General features: G+C 37.8%; 1 protein-coding gene across 3 annotated transcripts in view; it reads right to left on the reverse strand.

The window, feature by feature from the left end:
• ARHGAP5 (Rho GTPase activating protein 5) overlaps positions 1-11,295 on the reverse strand; it is a 68,486-nt gene extending 57,191 nt beyond the window's left edge. For 2 of the 3 annotated variants that reach the window (XM_037050262.1, XM_037050260.1), the window contains exon 1: positions 10,829-11,058. The gene's annotated coding sequence lies outside the window, so the exon portion shown is untranslated. Of the gene's footprint in view, positions 1-10,828; positions 11,059-11,199 lie in introns of those variants that run through there. The other variant, XM_037050261.1, reaches the window with a different exon arrangement.
• Between the last annotated feature and the right edge of the window lie 3,206 nt (positions 11,296-14,501).

Here is a 14,501-nt window from a genome sequence, read left to right on the forward strand (position 1 = left end):
TTATTCTATTAGTCTCAATTAAATATTAATTTCAGCCATGTAATATTCAAACAAAATGTTTATTAGGTTCACCTTTGTAATAAATAGATTATTATGTTGAAGGAGCAACAAAAGAAATAGAAAACTAGGAATAAATACAATCAATTACAAGTAGGACTATCATATCCTTGTTTATGTAAAGACCTAAAGATAGTAGGTCTAAACAGTAAAGACCTACATGTCTTGAAGCATGGTTCCCCATCTATAAAATGGGGCTACATTATCTATACAAATTTTAAGAACTAAACAATTTTTTTCAAATGTTAAGTGCCTAGCAAAAAAAATGGTGTTTAATAAATAGTTTCATTTCTTAATTTGATCCTCTCTCTCCCCCTCTCAAATCAATAAACATATCCTTGGGTGAAGATTTTTTCTTTTTAAATTAGGACTGTCCCATCTAATCCCATTAACTTTCTTTTTTTCTTTGTAATTTTGTAAAAATCTTAATCTGGTAAAATTGGGGTTTGCACTTAGCAACAAGTTCAACATTCTCTACCTAAACTTTAGGTCACCTAAACCTAAATAAAAGAACAACTGGACTCTTTATTTATGGTTATTTACCAAAAAGAAAACAGTGAATTAACTAGACAAAGTTATACACAGTGATAAAAAGGGAAACTAGTTGGTGAAAACAGCACGATTCCATAACTAACAGGGAAACAACTGAAAACAGTAGAATATGAGGTCTATCTTTCCTTACTAGAAAAACAAAGACTGCAGACAATACACTTTAAAATGTACATCAAAAGAAAACTTATCTAGTGATTACCTAAGGGAGTATTTCTATTAAACAATACAAACAGAACTACATAAAACCCTTTCTTAAATAAATACCTATTCTAAATATTAAGAGCAATTCAAAGACGGTCCTCTGCCTTCCACAGTTGAAGACGAAGTTGTTAATAGAGATATAACAAGACTATGCCATAAGGACCTGAGTACTGCAGACATTTTTCAACTACAAATAAAATCCTTGCCAGTCATATTTTTATTAATATTTCTTTATGCTTATCCAAACACATTAAAACTCATTTCCGCTCTCCTATAATATAACCCTCAAAATAGTGAGATAGCTTTCTATCTCAAGTTACAGATTATAAGAGCAGAAACAATACACTGTCACAAAATGTATTATAAAACAAAGATGAATGGAGTCATGAAGTCATCACCCTTTCATTACTGAAAACTGGTAAGCTTTTTATCTAAGAGAAATAAAACTATATTATATGGAGGACAAATTTTAATAATAAGGCTTGGACAGACTTCAATTAATTTGATAGCAGCAGTCTCTGAATCATGAATATTAAAATTGTAATTAAAAATAAGTTAGATCTGCATTTATGCATTTATGATTTTCACAGAAAATTCACAATAAACTACCAATCAGATACAGTAAGGAACATCCATGTCCTTTCTAAGAATGCTCTCATAGGTGGGCTACCTGCTGGTATTCTGAAGTCAGCTTCAAGAGCTTGTCATGAGTCAACCAGTAATGATTTTCAAACTGTGGAAAAATTCTTTCACCTAGGGGTAGGAAAGAAGAATATTGAGCAAACTATTGCTTTCTCCTTTCAACTCTCTCAAAAGAGTAGTGCTTTCTTTATCTGATTTACAGGTTTACTTAACTCAGAAGCTTTTTAGTTAGGAAAGTGTTTTCAGATTTTAAAAAAGTTTTAGAAACCCTAGACTAGAAAAAAATTGCCCCCACCCTGCCCTCAAAAATATTTTGCCATTTGTTTACGTGAGTATGTTACTCACCTAAACATGGAGAAAGACAGCTTTCATGAGGTTGACTGTTAATAGATTGAAAAGGAGTTTAATTTCATACACTTGGGTAGTTTTATAAATACATGAATTTACTGGTCCTCAACATCCAAGTCAAAATTGTCCTCTACTCACTAACCCAGGTATTTTTTCCTACCATGCAGAGAAAGAATCCATTGTTTTGTTATGTACACCAGTAATTAAACTAATGGCCAATGTCCATGTGCGGGATGTTTATTTTGAAAATTCCTTTCAAATATGTTTAATGGTAATATTTATATCTTTTCTACATTTGATTATTTTTTTAAAGATTTTATTTATTTATCTTTAGAGGGGAAGGGAAGGAGGGAAGGAGAGAAATATCAATGTATGGTTGCCTCTCGTGAGCCCCCTGCTGGGAACTGGCCTGCAACCCAGGCCATGTGCTCTGACTGGGAATCAAACCGCGACGGTGTGGTTCGCAGGCCCGCGCTCAATCCACTGAGCTACACCAGCCAGGGCTGATGTAACTTTAATATAACTTCTCATTTTCTAAGTTGTAGCATCATGCTTATTTTCACTCAAGTAAACCAAGACAACAGGAGCAATGACATACTCAAAGTTAGAGTTAAGAAGAGTCTCTTAATGAACAATCTTTAAGCATTAGAACAGTTTTGTTATTAAGCTTTTACTAGTCTGCAATGCAGTTTCTCATTTGGCCTTTAAATAACTTGCATAATCTTATTTCAAGAAAATGTTTAGATTAATTATCCTTAAAGAAATGAATATAATGGATAATTTGAGTCAAATGTCCTAGAATTGTCTGCTGAAATAAAGCTATCTGTACAACTAAGTTTCCTAAGACATTTCTACTAAGCCATTCAAATGTAACATGCTCCATTTATTGTAGTTTTAATAACATGAAGTGGCTTTCTGCAAAAAAGGGTTTTTTTGAAGTTCTATAGGGTATCTTGGAAACTTTAAAAAAGAGGTTAGTAATTTTGTATTTAAACTAAAATTTTGTTTGTACTTTTCCACAAAACTGTTGCATTCACTAATAACTGCAATTTAAAGAATATTTTAACCTTGAAAATTATACGGTCAGGAAATTCCTACTGGATCTATCTTCAAAATACATCCATAATCTATCACTTTTCACTACTTTTACTGCTGTAACTCTGACCATCATCTATGGTCCTAGAATTTTCCAAGGCTTCTAAACTAACTTCCCCACTTCCGCTTCTTCTCCCCTCCCCCAGTTTATTCCCATCAGAACATCCAGAATGTTCCTCTTAAAACATAAGTTAGAGCCTCCCATTCTTCTGCTCAACTCTTTCCAGTGGCTCCTAAAAGAAAACAAGTCCTTTCAATGGCTTACTGTGAGATCGTCCTTCTCCATCTCTGTGAGCTACTATTGGCCCCACTCTCATTCTACTCCAGTCACAATAAGGAACAATGAACAACAGTTCCTTGACTCATTAAGCATGTTCTTGTGTTTGCACTTACTTTTCCTAATTCCTCCCCACCAACCCCCACCCCCACTTAACTCCTTACCTACTAACTCACTATACAACTTACTTTATTTTATTATTAACTCTATCCCTTTCCCCACCTTACTTCAGGTTTAATAAAGATTCACAAAGACACATGTTTTTATTTCACCAATACATCCCAAGAGCCTACAACAGGGTCTTCCCACATAGCAACCACTCAATAAATGCACGAATCCTATAACATATATTAAAATCAAAATGTTCTTCATCCCATGGCAAACAAAAAAGTGAAGTATATTATGTTTACTAAATAAGTGCTGTAATTTATTAATCTAAAATGTTTTATAAATCCATTTATGGAGAAAATATATACAAGTTTTAAGGCACTAAAAATTTGGTCAAAAATTAAGCTGTCAGAATGAAGGCTATAATCTGTAACAATATATTCAGATCTAATTTTTATTCTTAACACATTTTAAAAATCAAATATTCAGTATAGGAAATTATATTTTTCAAGACCTAATTACACAGAAAGAAATTTTATAATTATGTGCTCCATCTTCTGTAAGTGAAATAAACGAGATATCCCTTATATAAACAGATATTAGAGAGAAGAAACACCCAAGCCCAAAGATTATCATACAGGGTCCAGCAGAAGTAAGGCTTACTTGAGTGTGATTTGTAGGGTAATACTATGGGTGTCAAAACTTATAATTTTAATTTGAACATTTCACCTAAAATGTGATATGGTATACTTGAGTGCAATATTGCTATATTACAGAATTACACGCTTATGAGTTTGTAATAAAAAAGTGGTGTTATTAGTGCCAGACCCTGTATATCCCACAATCTCAGGTAAACTTATCTACAATAGTTTAAGAACAAAAATGTTAAATGGTACTAAAAGATGAATACGGTATAATACTGACATACTGTTACTTCTCTTAATGTTGTTCATTTTCACTGACAAATTCGTCAATGTTGTGAAAAACTACAAGAGGAAATGAAAAAGCCGTTTTAACATATATAAGGTAGCTAAGTAATTAAACAATGTAATACCTGTAGGAGAGTTGATCACATTCCATATTTTTTTTACCAAGGTACATAAATACACAATCTTCAGGGTGAAAGGAACACTAAAAAAGTCATCATTCCTATGAATTAATCATTAGATAAGACTATAATCAGGTGAATAAGGAGAATCTATTAAAAATTTCACCAATTTACATAGTAACTAAATATAAATAACCTAGAAGCATATCTTGTTAGGGTTTATGATTAAACGTTTAGGATGAAAATTTTGTTTGTTTTACCATATTCCTAGAACCCAGAGCAGTGCCTGACACACAGCAGGTGCTCAAATATTTGGCGACTGAATGAATCAATCTCCAGATTTAGATCCTAAGTCACTAAGCAATCCTGAAGTCATATTTTTAGACACAATTAACAAAAAATCACATAATGCTATGGACCCATAAAGTCTGGTATAGCAGAATATTCTTATAAAAAGTCCAGCTTTTTTCCAAGAAATAATCTGCTCATTAATGCAAATTATAGATTTATAAACAGTGACCCTCACAGTTCAATGGAAGGATTTCCAAGAGGGTCTAAGCAGGCAGTACCCTGGAAGCTCCCCAAAAGCTCTACTTGGCAAACATAATTGTTTTTAGCCATTTTTACCTTTCCATATTTCAAAAATGTACTACTTTAAAAAAAGTTTCACTTAACAAAATATTTGAGAACCAATAACCATCCCAAACCATTCCTAAATAGATTAACTGCCTACCTTATTATTTAATCAATACGTGCTTCAACATGTTATCACTGAGGCAAGGCAGGCCTTGGTATGAAAGTTATTCTAAACTCTCTCTAGACCACTTCCTTATTCTGTGGTGAACCAAAGGTCATTTCATTTTTATCAACCTATGTAAACAACTCATTAAGTATTTACTGGGCTTAGCCACTATCTCTTTAGCTTCACGTCAGAGGTTTTGAGACAGGGTACAAAGGTATGTATAGAGAAGTCCACTAAACCAGTGCTATGAATATGCTCGCCTCCCTTCCAAAGGACTGAGTCCCTTCTCCTCACTTCGGAGAAGTGTGAAGTGGGGAAAAGGATGTACAATAATCTGACATTCAATATTGCAAAGCTATATTGGTGGGAAACCATTATTTTCATTAAACAAACTACATTAGGTGGTTTAACAATTTTCTTAATGATGGAGACATTAACAGGTCAAGTAGGAATCTTAGGAAGGGGTATAAACTAAAAAGGAGGTACAGGTTTTTAAAAAAATAGGCTCAGAAGCACTTTACCCACTAATTCTAAGAAGCTTCAAAAACAAAAGTAACGGAAATGATAAATTCAATAGTAATTCAAATAAACGAAAAATCAGCACTTAATGGAATAGATCAGAGCTTTGAAAGCTTTTTGTAAAAGACCAGACAGTAAATATTTTAGGTTTTGTGTTCCACACAATGTCTGTTACAACTATTCAAATCTGAACGCATAGCGCAAAACAAAACAAAACAAAACAAAAACCCCTCCCCACAACCCACCATACATAATAGCTCATAAGGGAATAATCATGGTATGTTTATGGACACTGAAACTTGAATTGCATGTAACTTTAACATATCACAAAATATTCTTTTAATTGTTTCCTTAACCATTTCAAAACGTAAAAAGCCATTATACAAAAGCAGGCAGAAGGGTGAATTGTGCCCAGAGGCCATCACCTGCAGACTTTCAAGTTTCAGTGAAGAGAAAAGATCTGAGTGAACTTTGAAAAATAAGCTGGATTTGCATCTAAAACATAAGTCCTTTCAGGTGTGTGATTAGGGTAGCGTGGTAGAGCACAGTTGCCATGATGGAAAGTAGAGACCGTCCTTATTTCTTTTATTTCTGAAGATACAAGACACGGCTACCAAGGGTCTTCAAGGACAAAAACAAATTAGACCTTGTAATAAGCAATAGGAAGACATTATAGACTAAAAGTGGAATACAAAGTTAGATTTACTGGGGCACAAAGCTCAAGAGATGGATGGATACAGTTTAAAGCACCTGAACTATAACCAAACTAAAAAGAGTAAATCAAGACAAAGACTTTGATGATCAGCTGCTCCATACAAAAAATAAAGACAAAAAAGTCAATATTTCTTTATGACAAACTAATCTCTTTTAGCAGTAAATGGTGGTATCACTTGAGTTTCAGGTAACATTATTTCTGAAGACAAATGAAAATATACTTAATGAAATGAGGCAAGGTCAAGACTAGTAACACAAATAAAGAACATAAACTTTAGAAAAGTATTTAAAACACCATTTGATTTAATACTTGAAAGAAACATCCAAAGGGTTACATAGTAAAAAAGAATGAAATCTGGATCTTCCAATTTCCCAGATCATAGGAATGTTAATTTTCACTAGTTCTGTAGTCAACCAATAGGCAGATAGATAGGTAAATTATTATCTTGGCTCTAAAAAGCCCAATGTAGGGGAAAAAACATAAAAGTTTGGATCAACAGGAAGAAAATGAGCTATACTCTTACCAGAAACAGCCAAGGTAGGAGTTTTTCCAAGACTGTTTAACAATGCCAAGATCCAGCAAGGAGACCAGATAGTAAGGCAAACATTATTTATTTCTCCATCATTCCTTCTGATACTTCCCATATTTTTCTCCAAATCTCTCAATTTGTCTCATACAGTACAAATCAATGATGCTATTATATTTTTACTTTATATTTCCCCCTCAACTGCCAACCTACCCTTTACTTCTCTCTGCTTTTTGTCCCACATCACCAACTTACCTGAAAGCCTTTTCCTCCCTCATTTATCCCAATCCTAATGTTAATGAAACTTCCAAATGTTATCTCCTTTATCTAAATTCTTTAGCACTGATTTTTAAATCAGTAGGTACTGCCTAGTACATGGTTCTACTCTACCTTGAAATGGCACTTAACAATTCCTAAATTGTCAAACTTCCCAAGCTATGTTCTGTTAGGAAAGCAATAATTTGTATTTCCTTTGTATCACTCACAGTGCTCAAATTCTTAACAAAATATTGGTCAGGGATAATAAAATAGGCTAAATCTAATATGAAGCTAGAAAAATGAAAACTAACTTTTTATCATTAATTCTTCATAATGAAAAGCTTGAAACACTAACCAAGTGACACATTAGTCATATTTACCCCTAAAATTAGAGTTATGCATAACTCTTTTTCCCAAGAAATAGTTTTAATTTTAAGTAGCAAAACACAAACATGACCAAACATTAACAACCTATTTTATTTGACTGCAAATATTGTGGAGAGTCAACGTCCAAAATATAGTGAAAAAAGACCAAGCTTATTTATTTTCTCTTTTACATTCAAACTTCCGCTGTTAAAACATCTAAATTCATTTTTTTTCCTTCTTCTGTTACAGGATTCCCAAAGAAGCCTCGAGAGAAATAGCTGTTCTCTTTTCTGCACCTCTTAGTACTTGTAACTATTTACCCCTATAACTACAGTTAACTACCTCTTCAACTCCTATAACTATAGTTAACTACCTCTTCAACTAAGTAAGTTCGAGTAACACCATCTCTAATTTATCAAGGCCAGGCACAGAGTAAGTGCTAAATAAAGGTAAGATGGATTAATGTGTAAAAAATCCGAGGCTTTAAAAAATTTTAGTACAGGTGATTTCTTTTTTCAAAGGAATTCTTATATTTAAGTACAATACATTTAACAGAAAAGTAGAAGCTGCCCTTGTTTGGGAGGGTGGGTTGTTAGAGGAAATCTCAAGATACTCTGGAAAAATCCTTAATGGGTTCAACGAACAGTCTGAGAAACAAATAATTTACAGTTAAAATTCTTACCATTGTAACTATTTTTCTTATTAATATGGCTTTTCTTGGTTTGATAAAATTATCTACAACAACCTTCACTTAAACAAATAGGAGCTTGATTACTCAAATCACCAAATGATAGATCACTTTATCAAAAGGTTCTGCACAGTTCTTCTAAAAAACTAAATTCCCCTGGTGTATTTTAAGTGTATTTCGCAAATATCTTTATGAACATAAACATTACTGAAGCAAAACACTTCACAATGCTTCTTCAATTTATATTATCTGCATAATTTATGGATGCATAAAGAAAAAATCATGGCTCTCACAGCCCAAATAACTCAAAATAGTATCTATGAAAACTGAAATCATGACAATTAAAACTTCTGTAGCTACCAAAAAATCTCTATCATGCCATTTCATATTAAAAAAGTAAATACTAAAGACAACACTTCACCTTAAGTCCTGCTAATGTTGAAAAAGTTTAGTATAGGACATAACTATAAAAGTATAGCATGGAACATAACTTTTTCTTCACTTTAAATAAGTGAGTTACAAAACTACTATTCTAAGATGGACCACAACATATGGTAAATTCCAAAAAGGAATGTAAATGCAGTATTTTACTCCTTAAAAACTCTTTAACTTGCAAGGTCAGAATAATTTATTTTCTCTAAAAGAGTAAGTGTATTAAATCTGCCTTTCAAACAGAAAAAGGAAGAGGGGGAAAGAGTTTTAAAGCATTCAGGGTAAGTACCATCTGACAGAATTAGGACAGTACTTTTGCAATACATATTTTAAATTGCTACAGTAATTTAAATGGAAGTGCTAAAAATTATTAAAATACCAGAATTCTGTGTCAATTCTCATATCAAAGTGTAACCCCCGTTCCACAAAGCTCTATAATGTACAAAGAATGATAACGTAAGACCTGCTAGGGTGGGTTAAAAAACGTGGCTTTCACATGACAACCAAATCAATCGTTATCTAGTGCCACACTAATTTCTGCTTTAAGTCAATCAGATCAGTAGTTCTATTTATTGAAAGTTACATGAAGAGGCATAACCAGCTTTTCAATCAATCGTTAATCATACGACTAACATACGATAGTCATACATGCTCCAAGGCCTATGTAAGTTTTTGATCTTCACTTAACACTCTCTTCCTTTACTCTATGATAGATACAAGAAATATGGGTCAACTACAAAGAATATATGTAAGAGCCACAAATGAGAAAATAATTAAAAATGAAAGCAGTCTAGTAGGTTGCCTATATGGTACGCACATATATCTAAAAATAGAGCACAACCTTATCATATTAGAGTCAAATAAATTGGAATTGACAGTAAAACATTTCCAGATGCATAATAGCATCTTAATTAACCAAATGTTTTTCCGAATAGTTGCATCTAAGTACAGCATTTTTTTGTTAAAAGAACCATTTTAAGACGGAGATTTAAATACTCCCTGGGATATTTCTTTAAACTTCCCTGAATTGAATGAGATCCTCACTATCAACAAACACCCCTCTAATGTACTGTTCAGATTGAATTTTGGTTCTGGATTACTGTTAAGTGGAACCGGCAACCCCCACCCCCAACACCTGTAGAAGGCAGCATAGGCAAAGACCAGTAAATACAGCGACGTATTTCACTGTTTTACCCCTGAACATTCTTTCAGTGGTATCGTTGGGTACTTAAACTTAACAACGTGTGTACACACCACCTACGTGCCTATTTTGGTGCAGCTTTAAAACATTTAAATTTCTGTATACAAACACGGGCCCAAACTGGATCTCTGTCATATGGCCCAAGTATAAGCGTCTCCCCTACAACTTTCTCGAAATCTTACTAAACGTCCTAACAGTTTGCTTTTACTTCTGAACACCTTTCAGCTTCAGCTACACCCACAGTCTCCACCTTACTTGCATTTCTAATAACGCTGTAGAGGGAGGGTGTGAGGGAGTGAGTGCATTTCTGTGTGGATAAGTGCGCGCGCGCTCCCGAGCGGTCCCCCACCCCCACCCCGATACTTTTCTTTAGTGGAAACAGAGGAAGAATCTGGAGACTATTATTCTAGCGAAAACTCAGTGTCAAAGCCTCAACCCACCGAGTCCATCGACAGGACTCCGTTTTGGTGGCGCAGTGCAACTTCTCGCATCGTGCCCCGACTTTTAGCAGCGGCAGGGGAATTGGTGGAGAGAACCCAAGGCGGAGTGGGGGAGATAAGGAAAAGTGAAAGGGCTGAGTCCCCTGAAAGGCGGCTAAGTTTGCAACGAAGATCGTGTTTCCGCGAATATGAGTCCACCCCCCTTTCCCCCTTCCAGGTGGAACTCGTTAGAGGCAACCCAGCCCACAGACACAACCCTACTTACCCGGGCAAGTCAAGGCGACCGGAGAGAGCGGCCGGCTGGCGGAGCCGACGCGCACCCGGCCACCACCAGGCCCTCGTCGACCCCAGCCCGTCACCTGTGGGGAAAGCACCCCCTCCCCCGGCTGCTCTGCCCTTCACGCCGACCGTATTCCCCCCACCCCCGCCTCGCCTGCGAGGACGGAGCGCGGCGCCAGGTTCCCTCCGCGGCTGCGGGGCCCCAGCCCCTTGAACTGGTTACAACCGGCGGCGGCGACTAAGCCGGGCAGCGAGGGTCCCTGGCGAGGTGGGGAGGGGGCGAGAGGGCAGGCCCACACAGGAGCGAAAAGGGGGGGGGGTCGCATGGTCCTACCTAACACAGTAGGTCTCCTCCGTCTCCTCAGCGGCAGCGGTCCCGGCGGTGGCGGCGGCAGCGACATTCCTGGGGAGCGCTCCCGCCGCCGCCGCCGCCTCCTCCACTCTCTGCTCGCCTCTCTTCCCCGGCGCGCTCTCCGAGCTCCGCGTCCCTTCAGCCACCTCCCCCGCGCTCCCCAGCACACACGCCCCGAAACCTTAAGCCCTACGGCTCTCGCCGCCGGGTAACCCACCCTCCCTCCCAGCCACCAAAGGTGGCCCCGTCCCTCCCCCCTTCCCCCGCGCCTGCCGCCGCGCGGGGCTCAGTAATGGCGGCCACTCGGGCTCCCTCAAGCTGACGGATCTCTCTCTCTCTCTCCCGAACTTTACCTCAGCATCTCTCCCGGCGCGCACCGCCGGAACGCAGGCGCGCGCGCGCGCAACCACACACTAGGCCGGGGGTGGAGCGGCGGCGCAGTCTCGCCAGGGCGCGCGCGCGCGCGCACCCGCGCCTCCCTCCCCACTATCCTCCACCCCGACCGCCCTCACCTCGCTACGCCTCCCGCGCCGCGCGCCGGGCTGGGCCCCGCCCCTGCCTTCGTCTCCCGGGAGCTGGGGAAGGCGCGAGCTCTGGAGTCGGAGGGAGGAGAGCAAGCGCGGGGCCGCGTCCTCGCTCGCGTCTCGGCTCTCTCATTGGCTTCTGCCCCTCCCCCTTCTTCCTCCTCCTCTCTCACCCATTGGTTCCCTCTTCTACTCCATTCCTTCTCACCTTTTCCCTTTTACCCATTGGCGTGAGTATTTTTCCTTAGCTTTCCCCTGTCTCCGTAGTGTTCTCCTTCTGTGTCCCATCCTCCACGATTCAGAAGCTGCAGACTGTGCAGCCCTGAGCGCGGTTGCCTCCGAACCCTCCCTTGCTTTCTCCCTTTCCTTCGGTTCCGTTTTCTGGCCGAAACACAGCAAACCACAACAGTGCAAAAGAACCTTACTTTGTGTTAGCCTTTGCAAAACATCGCATGGGCGCTGAGTGATTCTCGCTAAACCCCTCTACGGTCTCCGAGCATTCAAGAATTCGAAGCAGGAAAGTCTACGCCCAAGCTCTTTAGCAGGGACATGCTAGTGTGCAGCCAGCCTTTCTGGGGATCGTTCGTCAACTACAGACATCACCCGCCTGGGACCTGGTGACGTACTCAACCAGAAGGCAAAACTCCACGGGAGCCCGAAGAATCCTTTTCTCCGTCCTTAACGGCACTGGCAGGCTGAGGCCCTCGATTTAGTCTGTTGTGGAAATTGAGCGCCATGCCAAATGGGGTGGGTTTTAGGGTGGCCCAAAGACCCCTGCACACACCACTACCAATTCAACCTAGATTTTATTATACTGCCTTAAGTATATTCAGTATTTTTTGAGACCCCACAAGTTTGGGGGGTACCTGGACTCCTGGGCTTTCGGTGTATTTCTCATCTAGGCATTGGCATTAAATGGTGGAGAAAGAAAGGACAGTGGAAAACGCCTTTCCTTTTACAATTGAGACTGAGGTCTTGTGACTTTCCCAAGGTCATCAGAATCTGTTTTATTTAGAGATCTAAAAATAGTTGCCAATGGATAAAAGAATGAGCAAAAGTAAATCTACTCCAATTCGTTGTTAAGTCTAAAAGAAAAGCAATTTGGGTTAGAATTTCTCTGTGGGGAAAGATTTCGTTTCCTACATTGAGAACAGTTCATCGTCAGTAAAGTAAGCATATAAAAAGTCCTTTACATTGAGGTTATTCTTTATTTCTTGTGTTACATAAGGTACTGAAGTTACTCAAGGCTGCTTTTTAGTGTTAGGATGCAGCTGCTGCCAACCACGTACAGTTCTGTCTTGGAGTAAAGAAAAACAAAAATCTGCCTTTTGGTAGAAAATGTTTGTTAGTAAATCTATCTCATAATTCCAGTGGGAGTTCATTTTGTTTGTTCCCCACCCCAGCCCCTCTACTCGCTGTACTTCTCAAAGGTAGTCTTAATAGACAAAAGCAAGAAAGAGATGTTTAATTTCTCTGTGTCTCGTACTCTCTAATTTTAGAAAGGTATCACTAAAATTCCGTATTCCAGCCACCCCCTTGCATCTGAATGGTAATTAATAGGTTAAGTAAAGTCTGTAGGTACTTCTTTCTTTCCATTGCAAGCCATAGGCAGGGAAGAGGACTCTAAAGAAAACTTGCAATAAAAGTAACCATAGAGTGTAATAAAGGGAAAAAAGAGTAGGGGAGGAAATTGGGGAGGAGTGAAAACTTCCAAGTGTGGTACAAGTACTCATACTGCTTGTATAGGTTGGAATGTTCAAGAATTTAAATGCATTTCTTGACCTTTGTATTAAAAGTGTTTGAAAATATGAGAAGCCAATTTAAAGTCATAACTTTGGTTTTGAAATGATAAGTATTCTAGCATCTCCACCGTACAATATTTTAAAAATTATTTTCTAAATCAGAAGTTTCATAACCGTGGACATGTATGAACATAAAGCAAAGTCAAATCAGGGCTTTTCAAGGACACATTAACATATAAAGAAGGTATTCACCTTCTTTTAACCGTTCCTCTAAAACACATGATGCTGAAGAATCAAGACATCATACCACCAGGGTGAGAAAGAGGAAGACTCATTTTCCCATAATTAAGATACTAGAAAATATTTTTAAAAGTTTTTTAGCAATAATTTTCATAGCTGACATTTTTAGTCATTCTACATCATCCATTTGGATTCCAGAAACCTGGAACTTTAAGACTTTGTTTCTTGTTAATAGTATTACTCTCAAGCTGCTTACCAGTACAAATAGGCTAACATTTTTATTGTTTGTATGTTGCTTGGTTTTCTAAAGAAAATGAAGCACACAATTTCAGTATAAATAAAAATCTGAAAGTAGGAATTGGAAGGGGCATAGTTCTGTGGCTGAAAATGCTCAAGTATCTACAAATAAAAGGCAATAACAGAAAATAAGAAAAACCAAAGGATAAGATGGCATCTTTTTTAATTGTTTAGGAGCCATGTCTTCTGAAAAATAAACACCCTCCCTCCCCATCCAAAAAAAGAGATTTTGAGAGGATAGTTTATTATGCACACATGAGAAAGAGAGAAAATATTACCAAGCCATCTTAGTCTTATCTTTAAAAAAGTAAACATTTGTTCTACTGTAGTAGATAAGTAAAATCACCAGAAGCTTTGTTCTTCAGTTACTTTGAAAAAATTAGTAGAGTAAGATTTTAGTAAGCTTTTTAGATTTTTAATTTAAATATCCTCCACAAATTTCTATTCTTTAACACAACCTAATAAAGTATTCAGGCTTTTTTAGGCTCAAAAGAGATGAGAACCATATAAATGTAATCAAAATTCTAGTTTGACCATCTGTGGTAACACTATGGGATTCTGGTGTTTGATGTGGTTTAGCTGCAAAAGAATTTACCCTATAGAAGCAAGTACACCCCCTGCTGGAAATTTCTGATCATAACTACTTTGGCTTTCATATCCTCAACTAAGAATGCATAAAAAGCCAAATAGACTTTCTATTCATGACAAAATTAACCATTACGTTTTGCCTGTCTGATACAAAACACACTTTGGGGAACACTACGTCAGAATACCACCTAGACAAAATACACAAAATTGGAAAATAATGAAGAGGACTAAATAAAGCACTGAAAGGTTGTTTATTGTCTAATT

Source organism: Sturnira hondurensis, unplaced genomic scaffold, assembly GCF_014824575.4.
Source record: "Sturnira hondurensis isolate 20B ecotype Veracruz unplaced genomic scaffold, ASM1482457v3 Scaffold0006655, whole genome shotgun sequence".
NCBI classification, from domain to species: domain Eukaryota; kingdom Metazoa; phylum Chordata; class Mammalia; order Chiroptera; family Phyllostomidae; genus Sturnira; species Sturnira hondurensis.